This window comes from Anomaloglossus baeobatrachus, chromosome 4 (genome assembly GCF_048569485.1).
Source record: "Anomaloglossus baeobatrachus isolate aAnoBae1 chromosome 4, aAnoBae1.hap1, whole genome shotgun sequence".
NCBI classification, from domain to species: Eukaryota; Metazoa; Chordata; class Amphibia; order Anura; family Aromobatidae; genus Anomaloglossus; species Anomaloglossus baeobatrachus.
In genome coordinates, this window is record NC_134356.1 from 329,843,915 (window position 1) to 329,871,768 (window position 27,854).

Sequence of the window (27,854 nt, forward strand, 5' to 3'; positions counted from 1 at the left end):
TATATGGACAAATATACATGACAGTGTTGGTATATGGTCCCCTAAGACCACTGTATTGGGCCAAGTGTTACCCTATGGATCCTATATGAAGCTTTTTCTGCAATCCTTATGTAATGGCATATTCCTATACTTCTAGCTACATGATGTGACTTCTTTGTATAAGGTGTTTCAGAGAGGCTGCAATCTCTTATCACACTCGGTTAGGACTTCATCCACCTTCCCCTGTGTGCCTGTGTCATTCCACACCCTCCAGGAGTGGGGAGCAGAGGGCCTGGCATCCAGTGGGTCATGTGCAGCCCCCACCCTCTCCTGGCTGGATCCTGCACTACAGATTCCTGACTACACTGACTCACTGAACAGGAGCTCATGTGGGAAGCACATTCTGCGGAGTGTTCCTCTCTGTGGGAAGGATTCCACATGTGGATGCTGCTCAGGGACCCCGTGCCCTGACCTCTGCCACCCTCACCTTCCTCACTACACAGCTGGCACCAGGTAAGAACACATCCCCTGGAAAGTGGCTGCAGTCACCGTTATCTAGCGGCTTCACCAACCGACCCCTGAAAGCCCCATATGTCTAGCTGTAATATCAGTGCGTCTTCTGCTGCCACTGTGCTATTGGGGGCTCTGAATAGCCAGAGCAATGAATGCAGGGGGGCACAAGCACAATGTATGACAACCAGGTTACACATGGGATTTCAGAAGCATTGTTACTGCTTGAAAGTTTTTCTTGGGTATAACTATGTGAAACTTTCTCTTATTGATTATCAGTATGCACAAGTTCAGTGCTGGAGTCTTCTGCAGTCATGGCCAGCGGAAGAGGTGACAGCCTGGCAATATAGAGTTAACATTGAATATATGACTATAGAGAGAATTATTCAGAGTATTCAAGTAATTACAGTGATTTCCTGGTATTGGAGTGTGACGTTGTGGTTCTGGTGCCAAGGTCCTAGTACTGGGTATGCTGAGCCAAGCTGCTGAGCTTGAGAATGCTATATATTGCTATCTTATGGGAATTGTGACATGAGCACCAGGTAAGGACTGAGAAACTGTACAATCTGTGATATATACTTAATGTAAGAGCAAGCATTGTGATAACAGACAACTGGATGGTGCAAATGTGCAGGTGTGTGGGTGAAAACACTGTGCAATGTGTGTGCTGACATCAGTGTAAATGATAGACAGATAGTGAGAGATGTATGATGTATAGATAATAGAAAGTGAGTGATAGGGATATATAGAGAGATAGAGAGAGGGATAGATAGCTAGATAGATAGATAGATAGATAAAGGGATAGATAGATAAAGGGATAGATAGATAGATAGATAGATAGATAGATAGATAGATAATGGATAGATAGATAGATAGAGGGATAGATAGATAGATAGATAATGGATAGATAGATAGAGGGATAGATAGATAGATAGAGGGATAGATAGATAGAGGGATAGATAGATAGATAATGGATAGATAGATAGAGGGATAGATAGATAGATAGATAATGGGTAGATAGATAGAGGGATAGATAGATAGATAATAGATAGATAATGGATAGATAGATAGATAGAGGGATAGATAGATAGATAGATAGATAATGGGTAGATAGATAGAGGGATAGATAGATAGAGGGATAGATAGATAGATAATGGATAGATAGATAGAGGGATAGATAGATAGATAGATAGAGGGATAGATAGATAGATAATGGATAGATAGATAGAGGGATAGATAGATAGATAGAGGGATAGATAGAGGGATAGAGGGATAGATAGATAGATAATGGATAGATAGAGGGATAGATAGATAGATAGATAGATAGATAGAGGGATAGATAGATAGATAGATAGATAGAGGGACAGATAGGTAGATAGATAGATAGATAGATAGATGGATAGATAGAGGGATAGATAGATAGATAGATAATATAGATAGATAGATAGATAGATAGATAGAATCATAGATAGATAGATAGATAGAGGGATAGATAGAGAATATATAGATAATAGAAAGTGAGGGAGAGAGTTGTGATAGATACATAGATAAATAGATAGATAGATAGATAGATAGATAATAGATACAAGAAAGTGTGTGAGAGAGAGAGGTGGTGATAGATTGATACTATGGATAGATGGATATCATGAGAGATATAGAGTATATAGATAATAGAAAGTGAGGGAGAGAGATGCGATAGATAGATAGATAATATAGATAGATAGATAGATAGATGATAAATAGAAAGTGTGAGAGAGAGAGGTGGTGATAGCTAGACAGAGAGACAGATAGATAGATAGATGACAGAGTGAGATATACATAATATACGATGGATAGATAGATAGATAAATAGATGGATAATATATATATATATATATATATATATATAAAAATGTAGAGGTAGGTAGATAGATAGATGGATAATATATATATATATACATATATATATAGATAGATACATAGATAGATAGATACATAGATAGGTAGATACAGTAGATAGAGGGATAGATAGAGGGATATATATATATAGATATATAGATAGATAGATAAATAGATAGATAGTCAGTCCATGTTTTATCAGAATCTATCACCAACACTTATCAGTGACTGTATCTCCTGTTGGATTTATTTAGCTAGAGCAATAATATTTACATTATTGTTACACTTTACTGCTTCCAATACAAAGCACTGATAAATGGCCCGTACTTCACGAGCTCCCCAGGTGTCAATCTCCTTAGCATGAGATGGGATAATGTGTATGAGGTCATTCTTCTTTCTGCCTCCTCACATAAGTCTGATGGCTGTTATTCTTCTTGAAATAATAGATAGAACTATGATTATTATGAGATTTTTTTTGTTTTCCCAATTATAATTTATAATACGACCTCTATGCATATTAGAAAGATGGAAAAATATTCAGTACTTGTTGATGAATCAACCTACAATTTTATCACGTTACTGTGTTGATATTGTATATTAATATTATTGTATGCAAATTGTAGTAATTATTAGATTGCAATATGTACCCTATTAATATCACATACCCAGAATACCTCTATTATCCTAATTTCTGGTAAAAAGGGTTTTCCAAAAAGTTAAACTTTATATCACCACTACACTGACAGCCCTCACAGTTTTATTGTTTATTGTTTTATTGTTTATGACCTGACACAGTGGTAGAGTAGAGTGCACTGTCATTGTGCACATATTTGAGTTTTCCTAATCTGTAGAGGATAATGTGACTAAAGCTAATAAAACACCCTCCTATCATTCCACTGAGGTCCATTATTAAGTTGAGCGGTGCTTTCTACCTTTTTTGCTGCCTGAGGTAAAGAGTGATATGATTCCTGATCACCTTCCTCTCAAATGGGTGGCAAAGAAAGTAGAAAAACTGAATATTCGTGAAATCATTACCCCTTAGGCTCATCATGATTTTTTGCTTTCGTTCTAGGAACAAATTGCAGCAGACACATGACATGGCATAAATGTATGATACATGTGTAAATGTGATTTTCCTAATTAGGCAGTTGTAAAAAGGCAAATTACATCACAAATTGCGCCAGTTATATATATTTGTTGGTCAATGCAAACATATTTCCAATATAAATACTTAATAGTCTAACGCAGTGTCATTTCTCTGTGGAAATGCGAGTGTTCTCAGAAGAACACAGCGTCCATGCCCACGATCATGGTTTGGGCACAGTAGATTTTCGCTTTGTTCTCCCGCCGAGAACATTGGCGTCTCCATAAGCATAAATTGACATGCTGCTGCTCAGAAAGGTGCACCGCAGGTCAGTTTACACTGTGGAGAAAAGAAGCACAGTGGGCATGAGATTTCTATAAATCCCATCCTCTGTGCTTCTACTGTACAACACAGCATTTTGGATGAAGGGAAAACACAGTGCATCCAAAATTCTACTAACACTGATCGAGGGAACGTACCCTAAGAGGACAATGCTCCCTTGAGAGGTGACCCAGACAGGAGTGATGTTAAACCCTATACTGTACTGATCTGAAGCTGAAAAAAAGACAGTGCCAAATTGGAGAAACTGGTGAAAAGATTATCATTACGACTTCAGTGAGGGTCATCAAAGTTATCACGTATCATAGCTGCATATTTATTATTGTTAACAAAAGACATGGGTCCATCAAGTTCAACCTAAAAAGTGTCAGCTCAATATTGCTAATGCCACTTGTCTTCCCCCTGTTTAAGTCACATTGTTTTTAAAGACCATGAACATTGTTGCAAGAGCAAAGATTGACTCCTTGTGAGGAAAATTGCTGAACGGTCTTTTTGGCTCTACTATCATCCTAAATTATATTTAACACCATCTTCATCCAAACCACACCTCACAAGCAGGTCCCGATAAACATCAACAGTCCATAGGGCTGGGTTCACAAAGCATTTTTTCCTGTGGTCAGTGGCTCCATGAAGGATTATGATTGTTGACACATTGTCCATTTCCCAAATATAGTTGCTTATTTTAGATGCAGGTTGTTTGTCGTTCCTGAGGCAGCACACATCGCTACGTGTGACACCACAGGAACGACGAACAACACCGTACCTGCGAACTCCGGCAACGAGGTGGGCGTGACTTTCTGAGGCTGCTCTCTGCCCCTCCGCTTCTATTGGAAGCCTGCCGTGTGACGTCGCTGTGACGCCGCACGAACCGCCCCCTTACAAAAAAGGCTGTTCGCCAGTCAGAGCGACGTCGTTAGGAAAGTAAGTATGTGTGACGGGTCCTCGCGATTTTGTCCACCACGGGCAGCGATTTGCCTGTGACACACAAATGACGGGGCGGGTGTGAACGCTAGCGATGTCGCGGCGTGTAAAGCCCCCTTTAGTCTGAACCCAGCAAAACTGGATTGAGGTGTATGTGCCAATGGGACCATTGAGTATAATGATCCAGACGGAATAACAGTGTGCTCTTCTATACATTTTTTGGCCATAAATGCCTTATTGGAGGTGGGTAGTAAGACATAGTCGATTACAATTTGCTGCCCATCTCAACTAGGCATATACAGCCCAAAGACAAGATTTCAGGGAGAAAAGTGGTTTCAACATAATTAAAACAGGGATCCCTCCCAAATTTGTTAGCATGTCTTAATAAAATAAAAAAAATAAATAAAAAAAATGTTAGTAAAGCTGGATTGGATTTATGGGAAGTATTAATGTTTATCATGGTGTTTTTCATAGCATTTTTCCAGCATTTTTCTTAGCTGAAAACATTGGATCTGGGTATTTGGAGTTTATATTGGGAAATATAAAATGCAGTATATACATTGTGCTATAGTTTATGGTTTATTTAGGGGGCAATATTGGGGTCATGGACTTTTTATCAAAATGCAACATGTTTTGGAATGAAAGTTCTCTTGGTTTCTATATTAGACTGGAAAATGTAATGAATAAAAAAAAAATACGATCAAAAACACAATGAAAAATAAATAGCAGAAAATCACACGTGGTTGGTTATACTATTTCAAAGAATTAAACTGATGGTAGTGGGAACTAACGGCTTTATAATAATATGTAACACTAGTGCGGTTTAGGATGAAATATTTATTTAATAAACTAATAGCATAATATTTATGTTCGATTCCATTTCATTTTAGACATTAACTAGAACATTCTTAATCTACGTATATAAGCCTCAGGAATTCAGAACAAGATTAAATAAATGATTCCTAGATTACTCATTCCCCTCTTCCCCTAGTTTCCCCTTCACTACCAAGCCTGGTGTTCATACCATATCATAATCAGATACCTGCATGGTTATCACACACATTTCTGAACACTGAATCTTCCAATGAACTAAAAAAAACTTTATACCCAATGAAATTGTGATTGAACCTTAGCAGTAAAAAAGATTATAGGTAAATAATGAACATTTGAGGTTCCAGCAACTCTTATTGAACTTGAGGGGCATCACATGCAATCAGCCTTTGAACTCCATTTTTGTGCAATGTCACAAGAAATGTGGTTACTCAACTAAAGCCATGCCAGTGACATAAATGTAAATACACTGTGTGCAGAATTATTAGGCAAATAAGTATTTTGATCACATGATACTTCTTATACATGTTGTCCTACTCCAAGCTGTATAGGCTTGAGAGCCAACTATCAATTAAGTAAATCAGGTGATGTGCATCTCTGTAATGAGGACGGGTGTGGTGTAATGACATCAACACCCTATATAAGGTGTGCTTAATAATTAAGCTACTTCCTTTCCTTTGGCAAAATGGGTCAGAAGAGAGATTTGACGGGCTCTGAAAAGTACAAAATTGTGAGATGTCTTGCAGAGGGATGCAGCAGTCTTGAAATTGCCAAACGTTTGAAGCGTGATCACCGAACAATCAAGCGTTTCATGGCAAATACCCAACAGGGTTGCAAGAAGCATGTTGGGCAAAAAAGGTGCAAAATAACTGCCCATGAATTGAGGAAAATCAAACGTGAAGCTACCAAGATGCCATTTGCCACCAGTTTGGCCATATTACAGAGCTGCACCGTTACTGGAGTATCAAAAAGCACAAGGTGTGCCATACTCAGGCACATGGCCAAGGTAAGGATGGCTGAAAAATGACCACCTTTGAACAAGAAACATAAGATAAAATGTCAAGACTGGGCCAAGAAATATCTTAATACTGATTTTTCAAAGGTTTTATGGACTGATGAAATGAGAGTGACTCTTGATGGGCGAGATGGATGGGCCAGAGGCTGGATCAGTAAAGGGCAGAGAGCTCCACTCCGACTCAAACGCCAGCAAGATGGGGGTGGGTCACTGGTATGGGCTGGTATCATCAAAGATGAAATTGTGGGATCTTTTCAGGTTGAGAATGGAGTGAAGCTCAACTCCCAGGCCTACTGCCAGTTTCTGGAAGACAACTTCTTCAAGCAGTGGTACAGGAAGAAGTCGGTATCGTTCAAGAAAAACATGATTTTCATGCAGGACAATGCTCCATCACATGCATCCAACTACTCCACAGTGTGGCTGGCCAGTAAAGGTCTAAAAGATGAAAAAATAATGACATGGCCCCCTTGTTCACCTGATCTGAACCCCATAGTGAACCTGTGGTGCCTCATAAAATGTGAGATCTACGGGGAGGGAAAACAGTGCACCTCTCAGAATAGTGTATGGGAGGCTGTGGTGGCTGCTGCACGTAATGTTAATCGTAAACAGATGAAGCAACTGACAGAATCTATGGATGGTAGGCTGTTGAGTGTCATCATAAAGAAAGGTGGCTATATTGGTCACTAATTATTTTAGGTTTTGTTTTTGCATGTCAGAAATGTTTATTTTTAAATGTTGTGCAGTTATATTGGTTTACCTGGTGAAAATAAACAAGTGAGATGGTAATATATTTGTTTTTTATTAAGTTGCCTAATAATTCTGCACAGTAATAGTTACCTGCAAAAACAGATATCCTCCTAAGATAGCCATATCTAAAAAAAAAAACACTCCAACTTCCAAAAATATTAAGCTTTGATATTTATGAGTCTTTTGGGATGATTGAGAACATAGTTGTTGATCAATATTAAAAAAAATCCGCTAAAATACAACTTGCCTAATAATTCTGCACGCGGTGTACGTTTTTGATTACATAGTTTTCTAATTCATAAGGTTGACCAACAGAAAATATTTTATCCCTGCTGTGTGACACTCAGTTAGTCTTCTGGGAAAGGTGGCAGCACTGAGCAAGCACAGGTGTGCCTGATCGGTCTATGCAATGGAGAAGAGGGTTAGAAGTCAGCCAGCCCCCTTCACTCACTGATCCAGTCACATGCTAAAACAAGAAGTACTGTCCTGTAGAGATGAGCAAAACTGACCTGTATTTTTTAAAAAAGTCAAAACCCGAGTTCTGGTGCTGTTTTTTGCTAACAAGAGATGAGCAAACCTTTGGAAGTTCAGTTCCCCAGGTACATTTGAACCTTTAAAAAGTTTGGTTTGTGACCCTGACTTGATCCGAACCTCAATGGAAGTCAGTAATTGGGCAGTTCATTGCTCCACTCACAAGCAGAACACTTCCGGGAGAGGGCAGGTGATGTTTTTAATTTTTTTTTGTGTGCACACTATATCTATTCACGCTGATTTTACCTCAAGTGTGAGCCATTCAAACACTGCACGCGGCTTGCACAGGGCTGAGCATCACTCATACCCAAGCACAGCGTTGGTCACTTGAGTGGTTTGCACTCGTAACTCACTCAAACTTCGAACTTGAACTTTGTTGTTTTGGAAGTCGGTTTCTGAACCCAGACCTCATCTCAGTTGCATTCATATATTTTTGCCCTTTTATTATAGAAAGCGATATCATGTGATCACAAGTCCGACAAACGGTCCAGTACATATGTTACTGTGCAGACAGAATGTCAATCTCTGACTTCCTGTGAACTAAAGGATGACATCATTACCTACCAAATCTGTCCTGGTAGGTCTCTAACATCTCCCATCCTCACCGAGCTTCATCTTCCTTGTTTTCTGTATGCACTCCTTACAGTTGAAGGTTTAATTTATTACAAAGTCAGAGGTATCATGGGAAATGTACACATCATTAGGAGAGCTATATGAAAGGGAAACGGATACCAGCTTCGTAGACAACCAAGAAATGGCACTTCATCTAAAACAGGTAAACGTAAGGCATACATAAGAGCATCCACATTATTCTATAATTCATTGCTACCATATATTGGTAAACAAAATTGTTACATAAGAGCATCCACATTATTCTATAATTCCAAACAAAATTGATGGAGTACAGCTTTAAACTGCAAGTTTTTATACACTTGAAATGGTTTATCTTAATATGGAAAAGTGTAATATGAAAAAAGTTGCAAATCTGTAAAACACAAGCAACTTTGTTATTTACTTGTTATCAAAAATCCACTTTGTTCTTAAGAACTGACTAGATTTTTAATTCCTATGTTTACTTCTTATTGCCTAGGTTACCAGCCACCTCTGTTTTCTATAGAGGTGACTAGTGTCCCAGGCATGAAAGCAACTATTGGAAGTTTTTTGTTATACAGCTTGCGAGCGCTGCTCCTAAGCTTTCCAGATCATTGTATCTGACCAGACTCAGTGCCACTACATATCTCTGACACTGCAGGGGCAAAGTTGCCTCTGCTTGATGCCTGGGAGAGTGCTGTGGCCAATGGATCAACCATCCTGCTCGTGATCTGTCAATCATCAGGAGCCGACTTCCCCTGAACAGGCAGAAAGCCAGGAGGCAGGGGAGTAGGATGCGCTTGATGAATGTTGAGAATAACCCTTTAATGTTTGTAAACATTTGGATAACACAATATTATATTATCTAATATAAAATCTAACCTACCAGTCTGACATACAAATGCATAGGAGAACAGAAGTGAACCAGAAAATATGATTTGTGGTAAGACAGGGATGCTTTTCTATAAAATCAGCACCACACCTGTCCATACTTTGTGTATGGTACTGTAGCTCAGCCATGTCCATTGAGTAGAGCTGGGTTACAATACCATACTCAGCTGCCTTGTATCGCACCAGCATATATTAAAGAATACTGTAAAAGCAATGCCCGAATATTTATACATTTGGTATTGAAACCAGTCTGTATATAAGCTGAAACGTTCCGAAACATTTACAGTATTAAAGCTGTTTCAAAGAAAAAAAGGACATGAATGATCAGATTCCATCTTTCTTTTTCTAGTGTAGGGCTAAAAATGAAGTGACTTGATTAGTTGCTGCTATACTTTATACCTGCATTAGTGTTTATTTTTTAGGTATGTTCCATAATGGGCTGTAGGGCTTTTTAATAATCTACACTTGCTGGATTTCACAAATGTTTGCCCCTTGCACATATTGCAGTGTGTGTGGTTTTTGCTGCTTGTTTTCTGCCTTTTAAAAAGAAAACACACAGTGGAGTACAACTTTATCCTGAAGATCAAAGGTTTGTGGAATATACAGTCCTTCTAGTAAGCTTTCCTCATCTCACACACCTGCTGTTACTGTTTAACTAAGGTATATGTGTTGGCAGCTAAACTCACATCTACAGTCATATGAAAAAGTTTGGGCACCCCTATTAATGTTAACCTTTTTTCTGTATAACAATTTGGGTTTTTGCAACAGCTATTTCAGTTTCATATATCTAATAACTGATGGACTCAGTAATATTTCTGGATTGAAATGAGGTTTATTGTACTAACAGAAAATGTACAATCCGCATTTAAACAAAATTTGACCGGTGCAAAAGTATGGGCACCCTTATCAATTTCTTGATTTGAACACTCCTAACTACTTTTTACTGACTTACTAAAGCACTAAATTGGTTTTGTAACCTCATTGAGCTTTGAACTTCATGAGTAGGTGTATCCAATCATGAGAAAAGGTATTTAAGGTGGCCACTTGCAAGTTGCTTTCCTATTTGAATCTCCTATGAAGTGTGGCATCATGGGCTCCTCAAAACAACTCTCAAATGATCTGAAAACAAAGATTATTCAACATAGTTGTTCAAGGGAAGAATACAAAAGTTGTCTCAGAGATTTAAACTGTCAGTTTCCACTGTGAGGAACATAGTAAGGAAATGGAAGAACACAGGTACAGTTCTTGTTAAGTCCAGAAGTGGCAGGCCAAGAAAAATATCAGAAAGGCAGAGAAGAAGAATGGTGAGAACAGTCAAGGACAATCCACAGACCACCTCCAAAGACCTGCAGCATCATCTTGCTGCAGATGGTGTCAATGTGCATCGGTCAACAATACAGTGCACTTTGCACAAGGAGAAGCTGTATGGGAGAGTGATGCAAATGAAGCCGTTTCTGCAAGCATGCCACAAACAGAGTCGCCTGAGGTATGCAAAAGCACATTTGGACAAGCCAGTTACATTTTGGAAGAAGGTCATGTGGACTGATGAAACAAAGATTGAGTTTTTTGGTCATACATAAAGGCGTTATGCATGGAGGCAAAAAAACACGGCATTCCAAGAAAAGCACTTGCTACTCACAGTAAAATTTGGTGGAGGTTCCATCATGCTTTGGGACTGTGTCGCCAATGCCGGTACCGGGAATCTTATTAAAGTTGAGGGTCGCATGGATTCAACTCAGTATCAGCAGATTCTTGACAATAATGTGCAAGAATCAGTGATGAAGTTGAAGTTACGCAGGGGATGGATATTTCAGCAAGACAATGATCCAAAACACTGCTCAAAATCTACTCAGGCATTCATGCAGAGGAACAGTTACAATGTTCTGGAATGGCCATCCCAGTCCCCAGACCTGAATATCATTGAAAATCTGTGGGATGATTTGAAGCATGCTGTCCATGCTCGGCGACCATCAAACTTAACTGAACTGGAATGGTTTTTTAAACAGGAATGGTAAAATATACCTTCATCCAGGTTCCAGGAACTCATTAAAAGCTACAGGAAGCGACTAGAGGCTGTTATTTTTGCAAAAGGAGGATAAATTTTAATGTCACTTTTATGTTGAGGTGCCCATACTTTTGCACATTTTCTCTTAGTACAATAAACCTCATTTCAATCCAGAAATATTACTCAGTCCATCAGTTATTAGATATATGAAACTGAAATAGCTGTTGCAAAAACCCAAATTGTTATGAAGAAAAAAGGTTAACATTAATAGGGGTGCCCAAACTTTTTCATATGACTGTATGTAGAAGAGTAGACCAGGGCAATAAATAAATATCAATAATTAAATGGAATCATGTACCACTCTATGGTGGAGGGGGGTGTATTTTTATGGTGTTTTTTTAAACTATGCTTTACTAGTTGTATTTTTGGCAGATTTTTTTATGCCTTGATCGAATTATAAATCATAAATGTGATCATGTGATTTGGTGATTTTTCTTTAAATCACACAATTTGTAACATGAAACATGAACCAAAAAATATTAAGGGCTCATGCGCACGTTGCGTAATAGCATGCATTTATGCTGCGTATAACACTGCAGTGTAAATGCATGCTTCCTGCGTCCCCTGCACAATCTATGAAGATTGTGCATGATACGTGTGCACGTTGCTTTTTTGAACGCAGTGATTTGGTTGCTAAAATTTTGACCCAAATCCGTGAGTTCATAAAAGCAGCATGTCAATTATTTGTGCGCTCTGGATGCAGCTCCCACTCTGTCTATGGTGGGGGCAGCATCCCGAGCGCATGAAATCATCTTTTTTCTACAAAAAAACCTGCATTCATTGTGCAGTGTTTCTGCAGCGATTTGAAGCGCACATGTGCTGTCAAATCGCTGCAGAATATTCAGCAGTTACGTGCGCATGAGCCCTAAGACTTGTATTTTTTATCAAGGAAAAAAGGATACGTGGGAGGGAAACATAAAACACTAAGTCCATGTGCGCACATTGAGTATTTGGTTGCATAAATTATAAATTTCTGGTCAATCAGTTAGCAGGAAAAGCGGTGCATTTTTGCCTTTCGGTTTTGCCGCTTTTTTTGCTGTTTTTTATTGTGGTTTTTATGCACTTTTTGCATTTGTTTTTTTTTTTCAGTGTGTTTTTCATGCATTCTGGGGTGGAAAAACACTGCAAAAACTCTGAAAGAAGTGACATGCTGCAGATTTATTTGTGTACCAAGTCTGCAAGGGAAACAAAGCAACATGTGCACAAAACGTCAGGTTTCTCATTGACTTTACTGGCATAAGGATTTCCATGCAGTTTTGTAGCACTGTACGGCACTTAAATAACAGTGCCATTTAGGTATGAGCAGACTCATGAATGCTCTGGTTTGCCGAATTCAGTTGGACTTTACTGAACCCCATATAAGTCAATGGCAGCTTTGGTGATGTAAAATGGCTATAAAATGGTCGTAGTAAGAGCTAGGGGGCTGCAAAAGGAAGCAAAATGATGGGAAAGAGTCACATTGTTCTGCAAACAAATTTGGATAGGAAATACATTTTTTTTTTTTTAAAATATCATTGGGTCCCCCCTATTTTTGATAACCAGCGCAGGTAAAGCAGACAGCTGGGGGCTGTGTGCATCAACTATTAAATATAGCTACTGCATTTGAAATTACTGGCTCTTGCGAAGGCTCAAATGAAGCAGGACGTTATGGCCAAGCTTTTACCGTATTTTTAATTTGTCCTTTCCACAGCCCATAATATCAGCATAAATGTTTCTTCTTCAGCAGTTTTCCTTCTGTACTAGACTTGCTCTCTGTGTCATATTAATGTCAACATCATCTTACTATGATGCCTGGAAATTCGGCAGATATGTCGTTCTCATCAATTCTGCCTTAGGTTTTTGACCTGTTCTGATATTTTGAAATCTGCCCGCATCTTACAATGGACGACATTTATTAATATTCATTTTATGCAGCAGAACCGCTTGTGATTATACGAAAGGAAACAGCGGGGATTTTCTTATGCAGATATGTTGTGTTGCTGTCTCCTATGAGACATTGTTGCTACCAGCTTGACAAGTCATATTGAATCAGATCCTTTCTAGTTTGAGCTCTGGTAGACATAATGTACCCCCTGTAGCTTTCTCTTTCATGCAGACACAATATTGTTCTACCCAAATTCAATCCTATTAAATAGACACTTGCTTTATGTGAGTCCGAGAAAGCTTTAGTTGTACCATTCCTTTATGTTTCCCAAACTGGGCATAACTTTAAGTGTGTCCCTTTGGTGACCATAAACCATAAATTTCTGTAGGCTGATCAGTTTTTCGTGCACTTTGCCCAGATTTATCTGTTTAGGCTAAAATACATGAGTCAATGATACTCTAGAGCACCAGGTGGAGTTCAGACTTGTGCTGTTTTCATTAAAAAATTTGCACAATACGGACATTTTGTTTCCCTGCACATTGCTGGCTGCAAAATGAGTCAACTGAGAAGCTGTCAGTCAGCTAATACTTATATTAAAGTTTTATTATCCTTTTATCTGACGAGAGATATTACATGTGAGATATTTTAGGTTATGGAGCAGTGTGAACAATGATGGGTACACACCTGATACCCCAGCACCATGACACCTTAAGGCAACGTGCCCACATTAAGTATTTGGTGTATGTTTTACTTCATTATTTCCACACTTTTGAGTATTTAGTGAGTTTTTTACCTCAGTATTTTTAAGCCAAAATCAGGAGTGGAACAATCAGAGGAAATGTATAATAGAAACATGGGAACCATTTCTGTATGCATTACTCTCTCCTGGTTTTGGCTTATAAATACTGATGTAAAAACACGCCAAATACTAAGTGTGCACATGGCCTTACAAATACTGAGGTAAAAATCGACCAAATACTCAAAGTGAGCAAATACTGAGGTAAAAAACGCACAAAATACTCAATGTGAGTGTGGCGCCCCAGCGGTCTGGTTGCCACAGTAGTGTTGTCCCACAAAGGTCAATACTAAGCCTGGAAGCAAGAGGGGGGAGTCCCTTGGCCAGTAATTACCTACAAACAATGCAGTTCTTACTCAGGTCAGCAGGGGGAGCTCTGACGTGGGGGAGGAGTATTGAGGTAGTGAGGAGAACAGGTTTGAACCAGCCAGTTCTAGTCAGAGTGAGTTTTCAGTCAGAGAGAAAAGTGACAGTTGACAATTGACAGGAGTCCAGTCCAGTCAGGAGTGGAAAGCAGACGGCTGAGGAGAGAGGAGCTTGAGTGAGGAACTGGAGTAGTGCGGACATGTGAGCTTGGGTCTGGGGCTAAGATAGCTCAGCCCAAAAAAGCAAGGTCTGCAGAGCGGCACAGGAGGAAGATTCTGGGGAGAGCAGATCTGAACTGGCTCGCCTCAGAAGAAAACACTAAAAATTGGACATCGGAGTCTGTGGTTGCCAGGGTGCTTGAGTCCCAGTAACCGAATCCGAAGGGCAGGAGGACTGCAGGTCTCCTGGCCCCAAAACAACCCGAAGGTACAGCCGCACTTCAGGGGCCTGATGTTGTCTCCAGCAGAGTGGCATCAGTGAAGGCCCGCGCAGCCTACCATACGGGAACAGGAAGTACCACAAGTCCCAGCAGAGAGGGCCTCTGTCGAGCTAATGCAGCGGGGGTCCTGTAGAAAAGAAGAAAGTGTAGGGAGAAGGCCTCAATACTCACCTGGCCAGGGAGATACCCCCAACTGCTTCCAGGCCAACCGGATCGCTACCACCATCTGCACCGGTCTCCCAGGACTTCATTAGTTGTTGCAGAGTAAAAGGAAGGAGGTAAAGAAACTACTGTGTTGGTCTGTTATTATCCGTATGCCGACCCTGCACCCTGAAGTCCACCAGGCTCCCAAAATAGACTTTGATACTGTGCCCCGGGGTCCCGCTCCACCTGTGGGGAGCAAGAGATCACCTCAGCTGCGCCATCACCAACTGCCCCGGTGAAGGGCAGCTGCAGCCTCATAGCCACAAAATACCTCAGGTGGCGTCACATGAGCAAATACTGAGGTAAAAAAACTCACCAAATACTCAACATATGCAAATACTAAGGTAAAAAATGCACAAAATACTCAACGTGAGCAAATACTGAGGTATAAAAACTCACCAAATACTCGTATGCCCGTAGCCTTACAAATACTGAAGTAAAAACTCACCAAATACTCAACGTGTGCCCGTAGCATTACAAATACTGAAGTAAAAACTCACCAAATATTCAGCATGTGCGCATGGCCTTAATTAGTCTAAATTCATGCAAAGGTTTTTCTTTTTGGATGTGTCCAAACAAGATGAGTTTCTCAAGTGGAAACGTCAGGAAGTGTTCTTTATGGAATTGTCAATGATCTGAACATATGAATGGCAAGTAGATTAAGACTAAAATGAATAAGAAATGAGGAAAGGCCATTAATTTTATAGAAATAGAAAATACCTTTAAATACCATGAGGAAGAGGGATATTGTGCTCTCTGCAGTAACTCCTTCATCTTATAATATGATTAATGAGGGGTGCCTGTAACAATTGGCATAATTTATCCTTGGCTGGTAATGAACAAGTGCCACAAGAATCTGCTGATGTGAAGCAGTTCGGAGCGATTATTATTATTATGATACCTATTTGCTCAGCCTGATATTACATGTAAGATTCAATTAATCCATGAAAAGTGGCTTTAATTTTCAAGCTGTTAAAAGTTGATAATATTCCCTATCCATAAGTCGGTGTATACGCTGCTTGGTGTTTTGTATCTTCATAACACATTTCATCGTAGCTTTTCTTCAGATCAATTGAGAAGACAGACTGCTGCATCTAACACAATGGAGAGTGAAGGAATTTCAATGAGCGCATTACAGTGATGAATCACTTTGCCTCTTTTCAGATTATTGAAGATGTTAATTATCTGCCAAGCTATTATTCTCGCTCCTCAACAAGTTTGAAAGATGATTTATATTTATTTTGCTCAGTAATTGAAAAAAGAGCGAGCAGGTAAATAAATAAAACAGCAAATAGAGCCCTAAAGAAATAGTAATAGAAGGCTGGCAGCACATAGAGCAGATTTGTTTAAAATCGTGAGACCTGTTGTCCTTAGATCAAAGGGATGTTTCATGAGAACGCATGTTTCTTGACAACAGGACCCAAAGTAGAGCGGAATGGAGTGGTGGCCCCACATATGCAATTCTGTTGTACAAATATGTAGATGCCACTACTCCAAAAATTGCCAAGATCAATGGGATGTGCATCTTTTGTACCTTTAGTCCATGTGCGCACTTTGAGTATTTGGTGAGTTTTTTAACTCTGTATCTAATCTGACACCAAGAGTTGGCAGAAAATGCAAAAGTGGTACAGGTGTTTCTACTAATGCTTTTGGCTTACAAATGCGGAGGGAAAAAAGTCACCAATTACTACAAGTGTGCACGTGGCCTTACAGTGTATCATGTCAATGTGCCCTAAGGCCATGTACACACATTGGGTATTTGGCAAGTATTTTTACCTCAAAATTCGTAAGGAGCACCACTTTTGCAATTTATAGCCACTACTGGTTTTCGCTACAAATACTGAGGTTACAAATGCACCAAATACTCAACACGTGCACGTGGCCTTAATGTCCCAGATGGGACACCCTTTTAGTCTAGTTCATTGTCAGATATGATAGTGCTTCATACTACACAAAGGGATTTTCCAACAGGCTCTACAGGTAAATGGCTCATCCTCCTAGAAAAAGGATTCATTCAGGAAGAGGTTCTTTGCTGCATTTTTTTAAGCTTGTACAAAATGCAATGAATTTAATGCATTTATTACTATTATTAAGTGTTTATTTTAAAATGGCTTTTTTTCATTCAAACAGGAATGGTGGCCTCTTCCTAGATTACAGCCAAGGCCGAAAGAGTTGGCACCCCTGAAATTGTTCCACAAAATAAATATTTCTCCAAGACAATTATTGCAATTACACATGTTTTGTTATACAGCTGTTTATTCCCTTTGTGTGTATTGGAGGAACACAAAAAAAATGGAAGAAAAGGCAAATAGACAAATTTTCACACAACTTCAAAAATGGCCCAGACAAAATTGTTGGCATTTTTTCCAAAGTTGTGGATAAACAATTTTATTTCAAGCATGTGATGCTCATGTAAACGCACCTGTGGCAAGTAACAGGTGTGGGCATTATGAAAATCCTACCTAAAACCAGGTAAAAAGGGGAGAAGTTGATTCAGTCTTTGCATTGTTTGTCTGTGTGTGCCACACTAAGCATGGAGAACAGGAAGAGGAAATGGGAACAGTCTGAGAACTTGAAAACCAAAATTGTTGAATAATATCAACAATCTCAAGAGATCTTGATACTCCTTTGTCCATGGTCCGCATCATAATCGATAAGTTTACACCCCTATGACACTGTAGCTAATTTCCCTGGACGTGGATAGCAGAGAAAAACTGATGAAAGTTTGCAACGCAAGATAGTCCAGATGGTGGCTAAGCAGCCTCAATCAAGTTCCAAAGAAATTCAAGCTGTCCTGCAGGTTTAGTGGAGAATCAGTGTCAACGCAAACTACCCATCAAATTCTCTGAAATGCTAAGGTAGGAGACTCAGCAGGACTCCACTGCTGATACAGACATAAAAAACTAGACTACAGTTTGCCAAAATGTATGCAAGCCAAAATTCTTCTAGGAATGCATCATCTGGACAGATGAGACCAAGATAGAGGTTTTTAGTAAAGAACATCATTCTACTGTTTATCAAAAACAGAATGAGGACAAAAAAGAAAAGAACACAGTACCTACAGTCAAATATGGTGGAGGTTCAAAGATGTTTCGGGATTGCTTTGCTGTCTCTAGCACAGAGTGCCCTGACTGTGTGCAAGGCATCATGAAATCTGAAGATTACCAGAGGATTTTGGGTAGCAACTTTAGTGCCCAGTATCAGAAAGCTGGGTTTGCTTCCTAGGTCATGGGTTTCCAGCAGGACAATGACCACAAAAAAATCTTCCAGAAGCACCCTGCAATGGATGAAAGCAAAGTGTCCAGCAATGAGTCCGGATCTAAATCCCATAGATCCACACCTGTGGAGAAATCTTAAAATTGCTGTTGGGAGAAGGCACCCTTCAAATATGAAAGGCCTGGAGCAGTTTGCAAAAGAAAAGTGGTTGAAAATTCCAATTGAGAGGTCTAAGAAGCTTTTTGATGGTTATAGGAAGTGGATGTGCAACCAAATATTAAGTTGAAGGTGACTACAATTTTGTCTCGCCCATTTTGGAGGTTTTATGTGAAATTATGTCCAATTTGCCTTTTTTTTCCTCTGCGTTTTTGTGTTGTTCCAAAACATGTGTAATGGTAATTTTCTTGGGGAAATATTTCATCTTCTGGAAGAATTTCAAGAGTACCAACAGTTTGGTCATGATTGTATTTTAGGCAATTGCTTCATTACTGTGACTTTATTTTTGGATGTTATCATTGGAATTGCTCCCATTAGCTGTAGGTGGTACATGAAGATGTTTCAGAGCTTGATGAAATGGTATAGACTGAGGTATACAGTTTGCTCATTCAGATGTCCGATCTTTTCAAATACGAGAAAAAAGAACAGAATATTTTGATCAGACTTTGGTCAGAGCGTGGTGTAAGTGGCATCAGTTTTTCTCGTACGTAGAGAAAAAAAAAGTTTCTTCATCGTCTCCTTTCTTAAAGTCCATGAAAATCGGATTGCACTCAGATAAGATTTTTTTTCACAGACCCATAGACTTGTATGTATTGTACATCTGAAGGATCTGGTTCTAGTTTCTGAAACAGAGAAATTAAAGGGGTTATTCAAGATTAAAAAAAAGAAAAATTGGCAAGGGCAAGTTATGGTGTAAAAAGACAAAAAACACCTTTTGTTTACAGATTGCAGCAGGGATGTCATGTGACTGTGGTAGTCAATCATTAGCCTCAGCAATCTTCTGCTGCCTACTTCTTAAGGGTACTTTACACACTGCGACATTGCTAGCGATCTCGCTAGCGATGGGAAATTCTAGATCGCAAGTGCGATCTTTCGAGATCGCACATGCGTAAAACGACCTATGTGCGCTCTCGAAAGATCGCACTTGCGATCTAGAATTTCACATCGCTAATGAGATCGCTAGCGATGTCGCAGTGTGTAAAGTACCCTTTAATTACTGCTGATATTAGTGATTGGCTGCAGCGGTCATCCATTGAAAGTTACCACTGTAGCCCAAAACTTTGAGACAAAAAAATGATGAGACGCAGCCAATCCTTCAATGCTTTTTTTGTTATTTTACATTACATTATTACACCACCTTAGCCCCAATTTTGTTTGATCTCAGACAACCCCATTAATGAGATTTATCAAAATATGATGATGCCCTTTTGCACCGCAGTGTTATGGAAGCATTCAGACCATGCAGTTACTGAAATGTGTTTTTATACCTCGACATTCTCTGGTGGAACGTGCCTGTAAATACAGAGGCATTTAAAACAAAAACATCTTTGTGGATACATCCCCTTTAATCTTTAACTTCCCCACAAGGCAATGTCTGTGAGCCCAGTAGTCTGCTAAGTAAACAAGGACATCCAGTTACAGGAACTTTGGATAGCAAATATGGAGCACGACTGACATTAAAACTGGTTAGTGTAAAACCAATAAAAGCATAAAGCTTGGCACGGAGCACAGGTAGAAAGAAGGCTTTGAAGCTGAGAGTGGATTATTTAACACACATGCCTTTTACAAGATTAGTACTTAAACAAATATATTTATATAATATTATTTCTAGATGCTCAAATACATCTTGGGAGAAATTAACACCTAATTGCAAAGTAATCGCCAATTGCACGCTATACACTTCAGTTTCCTAGATGCTGTATAGATAAAAATCTAGCATTAGATGACAATCTAATTAGATAGACATTGCAAATCCAAGGCATAGAGGCAAAAATCAGTGTGTGAACTGCATTACAGCCCTATATGCATTACAGCCCTATATGCATTACAGCCCTATATGCATGACAGCCCTATATGCATTACAGCCCTATATGCATTACAGCCCTATATGCATGACAGCCCTATATGCATTACAGCCCTATATGCATTACAGCCCTATATGCATTACAGCCCTATATGCATGACAGACCTATATGCATTACAGCCCTATATGCATTACAGCCCTATATGCATGACAGCCCTATATGCATTACAGCCCTGTATGCATGACAGCCCTATATGCATTACAGCCCTATATGCATGACAGCCCTATATGCATTACAGCCCTATATGCATTACAGCCCTATATGCATGACAGCTCTATATGCATTACAGCCCTATATGCATGACAGCCCTATATGCATTAGAGCCCTATATGCATTACAGCCCTATATTGCACTCTCTGAGGAGGCTGTGATTAGAGATGAGTGAACCCGAACAGTAAAGTTTGGGTTTTGTACCTGACAGCGGGGCTCAAACTCGATCACGGATTTTTAAAAAAATCTGGGTCCAAGTTTGGGTGCTGTTTGTATGCTAATTAGAGATGAGAAAACACAAACTGTAAAGGTCGATCAAACACTTGCCGTATCTGAATCGTTCTCACTGAGGGTAAAAACATTTTAGGATGCTGTGTTTACTTACAACAAGATGAAATTGCAGCTGTATACTGCTCAGGCCAAAAGACTACTACCGTACTACTCCAGCAGGATACAGCTAAACCCCCACTAAGTGGAGGCATCACAGGTGCAGGAGGAGCAAATCACACTCACATCCAAATATGGAGGAGCTGATTGCTGGATGGTAAAACTGCACACTAGTGGCTTGCATAGAGCACTGTTCACACTAGCAGACGCACAGTCACAAACCCGCAGCCTATTAGGTGACGCCCATACTATTAGATCAGGTGGGCTGCCAAGCCGTACCCCCACTGCGCGCTACATAGGGACATAAACTCTGATAGCAAGGCCTAACAAAAAGGGGCCTGGCTGTATCCTGTACAAAAAAATGTGTTTAAAAAAAACAAATCCAACCCTACCTTCTCTCCCCTGGAAATGCTCTGTTTATGGCTGCTGCATATGGCTGGAGAGCTGAACTGCCCAATCATTGCCTTCCATTATAATCCCTGCTCGAGTCAAGCCTGTTAGTTTGGGTCCTCATGGACTTATATGGGGTTCACAGTCATGGAACAAATTCAGGTCAAGTCTTGGACCCAAAACAATATTTTAAGTAACGTCCGTTCGAACCCATTAATCCCAAACATCCACTGGTCTGAACATCTATGTGTTTGCTCATATCTAACGAAGGCGCGGTATGGGAGGGTTTATTGAAATAAAATAATTTCCCTGTATGTGTGTTTTTTTTAACTCTATACTTGTCGGGTTAGTAATGGAGGTGTCTGATAGATGCCTTGCCATTACTACCCTCTGGCTGTCAGCTCACAGCTGATAGTAACCCCAAAATTATTACTCTGATTGCCTCCACACCAGTGAAATCGGGAAAAGATAGGCACAGTGCCAGAATTGAGGCAGCTGGGAGGGGCCAAATAACCATGGACCCTCCCAGTCTGATAATACCAGCCTCCAGCTGTCTGCTCTACCTTGGTTAGTTATCAAAAATAGTGTGGAGTGCACATAGTTTTAATTATTTAATTATTTTTTTTAAAAATGGGATACCCTTTTGATAACCATTCAAGGTAAAGCAGACAGCTGAGGGTTTCAGCACGCAGTTGTCTGCTTTACCTGTGCTGGTTGTCAAAATATTGGAACCCCACGTCATTTTTTTATTATTATTTATTCCCTATCCACATTTCCAGGGTCAAGTTTGGGGCAAGTCCAGATCCTGAACCGAAACTATTAACTAATGTCCAGCCGAACTTGGTGAACTCTAACTTCCATGGGTCCACTCATCCCTAATGCAAAGAGCTAAACTATTCAACTGCAATAGACAACCATTTTCTTCTTGCCCTATAAAAGTTTCTCACACATATATCAACTATAGAGTTTATTTAGTATTAACGGTGGGATTTGATTACATCTAGTCTCCATTGTGTCCACATCTCGTTATGTGAATAATATGTTTAACGTATTCTCCCGGAAAGCTACTGGGCGTGTATCTTTATTCCCTATATACACTACTGCAAAATAAAATCCCAAGGTATACTTTTTACCACTGTAGCCAATTGACAATTTAAGTCATTGTATATAAAGTGACATTGGTCAGAAATAGTGGTTGGAAAATAATTTTAATGTATACACTGACATATTTTCCAAGACGTGTGAAGAGAGCCTTACAATAATCACATGTAGTAGTTGTCAACATTTATTGGTTTGTTTAGATCTTGCTCCAATTCTGTCCATACCAAACTCTCCCCATAATGCCTAATTTAAAGTGGGGTTTGTACACCCCCTTCAGCAATGAAGTCCTGGGAAATGTAGGACACTTGTCAAGCATGTAATGAATGTGACTGTTATACAGCGTCCAGTTTGAACAACTCTTACACAAATTGTGGTCTCCATACAATATTTGTATTAGGCTGTCTCTTAAACCCTTCACAACCAAGAACATATATATATATATATATATATATATATATATATATATATATATATATATATATATATTCACGTCCTTGGCCAAGTCCGTCCCTTTAATGCGGGCTCACATGGCGAGCCCACATTATTCCCTGCACATGTCTACTGATCTGGTCTGATATGCAGCTAACAGGTATTGGTGGATCTCCATTCCACCCATGCCTGTTAACCTCATGTATTGCGCTGTCAAACTCTGACAACCCAATCTAACATGCTTCAGCGTGGTTCGCTCTGTTTCCGCTGCAATCGGTGGCCCCGTGACGCTATCATGGGACGCCAGTGGGTTGCCATCACTGTGTGGGGTCAGATGATGACCCCTGTCATGACTCAATTCCTGTGAATTCCAGCAGAGCGCCGACACTCACAGATCAGCATTTCTGCGGTACAAAGGGATGCTGAAGCATGGCTCTGAACAGCAGAAGCAATCCGACAGTACAGGCATAAAGTCCTCTAGAGGAACTAGTAAAATCAATAAAAATTGTAAAAAAAGTTTTTAAAAATATAACAGATAAAATCACCCCCCTTTTGCCCCATTGAAAATAAAACAATAATAAAAAATACACATATTTGGTATTGCCAAGTTCAGAAAGGCAGATCTATCAAAATATAAAATTAATTAACCTGATTGGCAAAGGGCATAGCGAGAAAAAAAATCAAAACGCCAGAATTATGCTTTTTTTGGTCATCGCAACATTTCATTAAATTGCAATAACAGGCAATCAAAACGTCACATGTGCCCAAAATGGTATAATTAAAAATGCCAGCTCAAGGCGCAAAAACTAAGCTGTCATGAGGTTTTTTAACAAACTTCTGAATTTTATTTCCCCACTTAGATGAAAGTAAAACTATACATGTTTGGTATCTACGAACTCGTACTGAGCTGAGGAATCATAATGCAATGTCAGTTTTACCATATACTAAACATGGTAAATAAAAAACCCAAAAACTATTTTGGAATTGCACTTTTTTTTGCAATTTCACAGCACTTGATATTTTTTTCCTGTTTTCCAGTACAATATGGGGCAGAATGTATGGTGTTCAAAAGTACAACTTAGCCTGCAAAAGAAGCCCTCATATGGCTATACTGACGGAAAATTAAAAAAGTTATGGCTCTTGGAAGAAAGGGAGGAATAACGAAAAGGAAAAGCGCCTTTGGGCGAAGAAGTTATAATGATTGGTGCGGTTTTAGTATTCAAGTGCCAAAAGCTGTACATTGTGTAATAGAGATGTCATTCATGAGAACATGTGTACCCTAAATAATGTATTCCCATATTAGTACCGGTTTCTTCTCTGCCCTCCATGACAGCCATTCGCTTTCCTTGATGTATTTGTGACCTGTAACCTTCATCCCTTTCCTTTCTTTTATATACTATACTCAGACTTGAAAGGGAAGATCTGGATTTACTGGGACTATGAAACACCTGTTCAGAATAGATCAATTTCACAAGGATTCCCATTTTAAAACTTGTCCTGGGAAAGTTCAGAAGGACTAAAATAAGGGGAAATTTGTGCGGATCATCAAAGAGACAGATATTCTTTTAGATTCTATGTACTTTAGTCTTCACGGCCCTGGGAGAAAAATGACACTGCTATTTTCAGGTTTAGGTTACATGTATTTATCTAGATCAGAACCACAAGCCATGTAGCCTAAGGGACAGAAAACACCACTTCTTACCTTTCAGCACTACAGTAGTATATCCAACTGGCAAGAAAATACCAAGTTCAGTGCAAACAAGAATATTCCTTCAATACAAAAATGTTCAGTAAGAGGTGATAAAGCATATAACCATAATGCATCAGTTTTCCTATATAAAAGATGTCTGATCAGCTGATTTTACTAGAATTACTTCTGATATTGTGAAAGAATACATTTGTGGTGAGAGCCCGCATACAACTTACACCTGAACTCACAGACTCCATTGCCAACAATTGATGGAAGCCATGTGTCATTAGTCACTCGTAGTAAACATTGATATCATTAATCACTTGCAGAAAACGCACTACTGTTAGCTTTATGATATGGTCATGTTACTGACGAGGTCACAAGAACGACTTTGTGCCTTTTATTCCATGACAGATAGAATATATAGAACATGAAATGGTTTTCTACCACTTTACACATTACTAGTCACTAGGTATCATGAGGAAGATAGAAGAGGATTGTAAAGGCAAGAGGTGCTATATGGGAAAGATATTTTCCTTTTTTTAATCCACTATTAGTTTGATCTTTAAAACCACCCGAAAAAACTACATGAAAAAAACTGATCTATAGGGTAAAGTCTTAAATTGTAATATCATAATATAGTGCAGTCACTTGAACTAACCGTTTAATGGTAAGACCAATGCAGTACTACTGTCATCTCTCAGCCAACAATCCAGAAATTTACGGACAGTCCATAAAAAATAGGGTCCCTGCCCTTAATAAAAAAAATTAAAGCGTTCTTGATTTTTTTTAAATTTGTACAGATAATTATGACTGTAAGGCCCGTTTCACACGTCAGTAAAAAACACTGATGTTTTTCACTGGTGTGTAAAACACGCACATGTCCCTCCGTGTGCCGTGAATCACGGAACACGTGGGTTGTCTAAGTGCAATCCGGGCTCGGTTCTCCGTGGCCCGTGATTGCACTTAGAGATTAACTCACCTGCGCCCGCTCCCGCTCTCCATGATGCTGAACGCTCCCGCAGTGCAGCATCCGGCCGGCGCTGACCCCTGCAGCAGCTGCTTCCGGGTCGGCTGTGTCGTGCATCATGAATATGCGCGACAGTAATGAGCCTGCTTAGAAGCAGCAGGGAGAACGGGCTGCAGAGGACATCGCTGGAGCCGGGTGAGTAAAAATGATTTTTATTTTAAAAGCACGTTTTTTTCTGGCACGTGTTTCATGGACCACACCACTGCATGGTCTCTGGGACATCAGTGATGCCAGAAAAAAATGGACATGTCTCCGTGCGGCAATCACGGACACGCGGATAGCCGCACGGAGACACGTGCAGTGAAAAATCACTGAAGTGTGAGCAGACCCATTCATTATAATGGGTCTGCGTATGTCAGTGATTCTGGTACGTTTAAAAAAAAGCACAAACGTACCAGAATCACTGACGTCTGAAAGGGGCCTTATAATTATTATTTTACTGATCACAGTGAATGCAGCTAATGTCTTCATAACAGACTTTTTGGCAGGCAACACATATCGCAATAAGTATTCATGGTTTCCCAATGTGTCCATAAAAATGTTGTCTGTCTGTACTTTTTGGATAAGCTATCTAGAAAAAATTACAAAATCTAGTTGGAAACCATGGTCTGTGGAAGCCTATTGCCTGTAAGCCATGCTTAAAAAGAGTCTGTCATCTTAAAAAAACCATACTCGCTCACACTACCATGTTATCGATACGAATGCAATTCAACAAAAAAAAATCATGTTGCACTCGGACCAATGTTAGTTTATGGGGCTGTGCACAAGTCCAATTTAATTTTTTGGAGCGAGCCAGTCCAAGAAAAAAAAATCACAGCATGTCCAAGTTTGATTTGATATTCGGATCGCACTCGGCCATGTAAGTCAGTTCGTGAGAGGAAACCATTGGACTGTACTCAGATGACATCTGAGTGCAGTCCAATTTCCACAGACTGACACAATGGAGAAGATGAAGAAATTGTGTTCTCCATCTTCTCCTTATTCTTCTTTCACGCATAAGTATTTTGCATCAGTGTTTCATCAGTATTTGGATGCCAAAACCAGGAGTGAAGCTTACATAGAATAACTATAATTGAAAGGCTGACATCTTTCCTGTATTTTGGAGACACTCCTGGTTTTGGCATTCAAATACTGATGAAACATTGATGCGAAACACTGATGCAAAACACTGACGAGTGAAAGAGACCTTACAGTGTGTTCCGATTCACTCATCCAAAAGAATCAGATCACACCATACTGGTACTCGGATCAAGCTCTGATTAGAGTTTGATCATAGTGTCATTAGCATAATTGACCTAATTCTCTTGGATGAGAGATTTACAATCGTGTTACCTTGGCCTTAACATGCAGATGCGGTATTAATCTGCAGGTTATTAGCATTCTAAATATGCCCATCACCTGTATTGAGCGGTCTGCCCTGCTGCTGGGAGGAAATTAACTTTATTCCTCCCAACAGCCTTAGGCTTTCAGTCATTGGAGTGAGGCGGCGCGACTTCAGTCACCGTTCAGTGCATAGTGAGCGATGGCTGTAACCACGCTCCTGGCAGTGACTGACAGCTGACACAGCATTGCATCAGTACAGAACCAGCTTTCACACAGTGCGGGGGGGCACGGTTACAACCGCCACTCACTATACAAAGAGTGGTCACTGAAGCCACGCCGACATACTCCTATGACTAAAAGTCTGAGGTTGCCGGGAGGAATAAAGTTGATTTCCTTTCGACAGCAGGGCTCTCAGTATGGATGCTGGGCAACTTCTGAATGCTACCATATTAATTTGCAGGTTAACTTCATATCTGCAGTTAATGTCATTTTTTTACATGACAGGTTCCATTTAAGCTAGACAAAATTTCGATTACTATTAGTGATGTGATAATACATATAGTTCTTTTAAAATTAAATGTAATGCTTTTTAAAAGTAGGAAAATTTTGTGTATAACTAAGCAAAAAAATAGTACAAATTTGATTGTACTTCTTTATTTCTTAATAACTTATTACTGCTTTTATAATCACTTTTATCAGATTTCAGTACATCTATGGGAGTCACAGCATGGAAGGTTTTCCCATGTATTTTCTGAGTGGTTCAGTGGTTAACACTGTAACCTTGCAGTACTGAGGTCCTGGGGCCAATCCCAGCAACATCTGCAAGGAGTCTGTATGTTCTCCCCATGGGTTTCCTCTGTGTCCTACAGTTTCCTCCCAAAATCATAGAGAGGGAATTTAGATTATGAACCCCTATGGGGATAGTGATGATAATGTCAGTGAAGTG

At 39.6% G+C, this 27,854-nt stretch overlaps 1 protein-coding gene across 1 annotated transcript in view; it reads left to right on the forward strand.

Annotated features, from left to right (window-relative positions):
• Positions 1-311: 311 nt before the first annotated feature.
• The window catches only part of MET (MET proto-oncogene, receptor tyrosine kinase), a 213,239-nt gene continuing 185,696 nt past the window's right edge, over positions 312-27,854 (forward strand). Inside the window, exon 1 of the mRNA XM_075345034.1 lies at positions 312-492. The gene's annotated coding sequence lies outside the window, so the exon portion shown is untranslated. The remainder of the gene's footprint in view (positions 493-27,854) is intronic.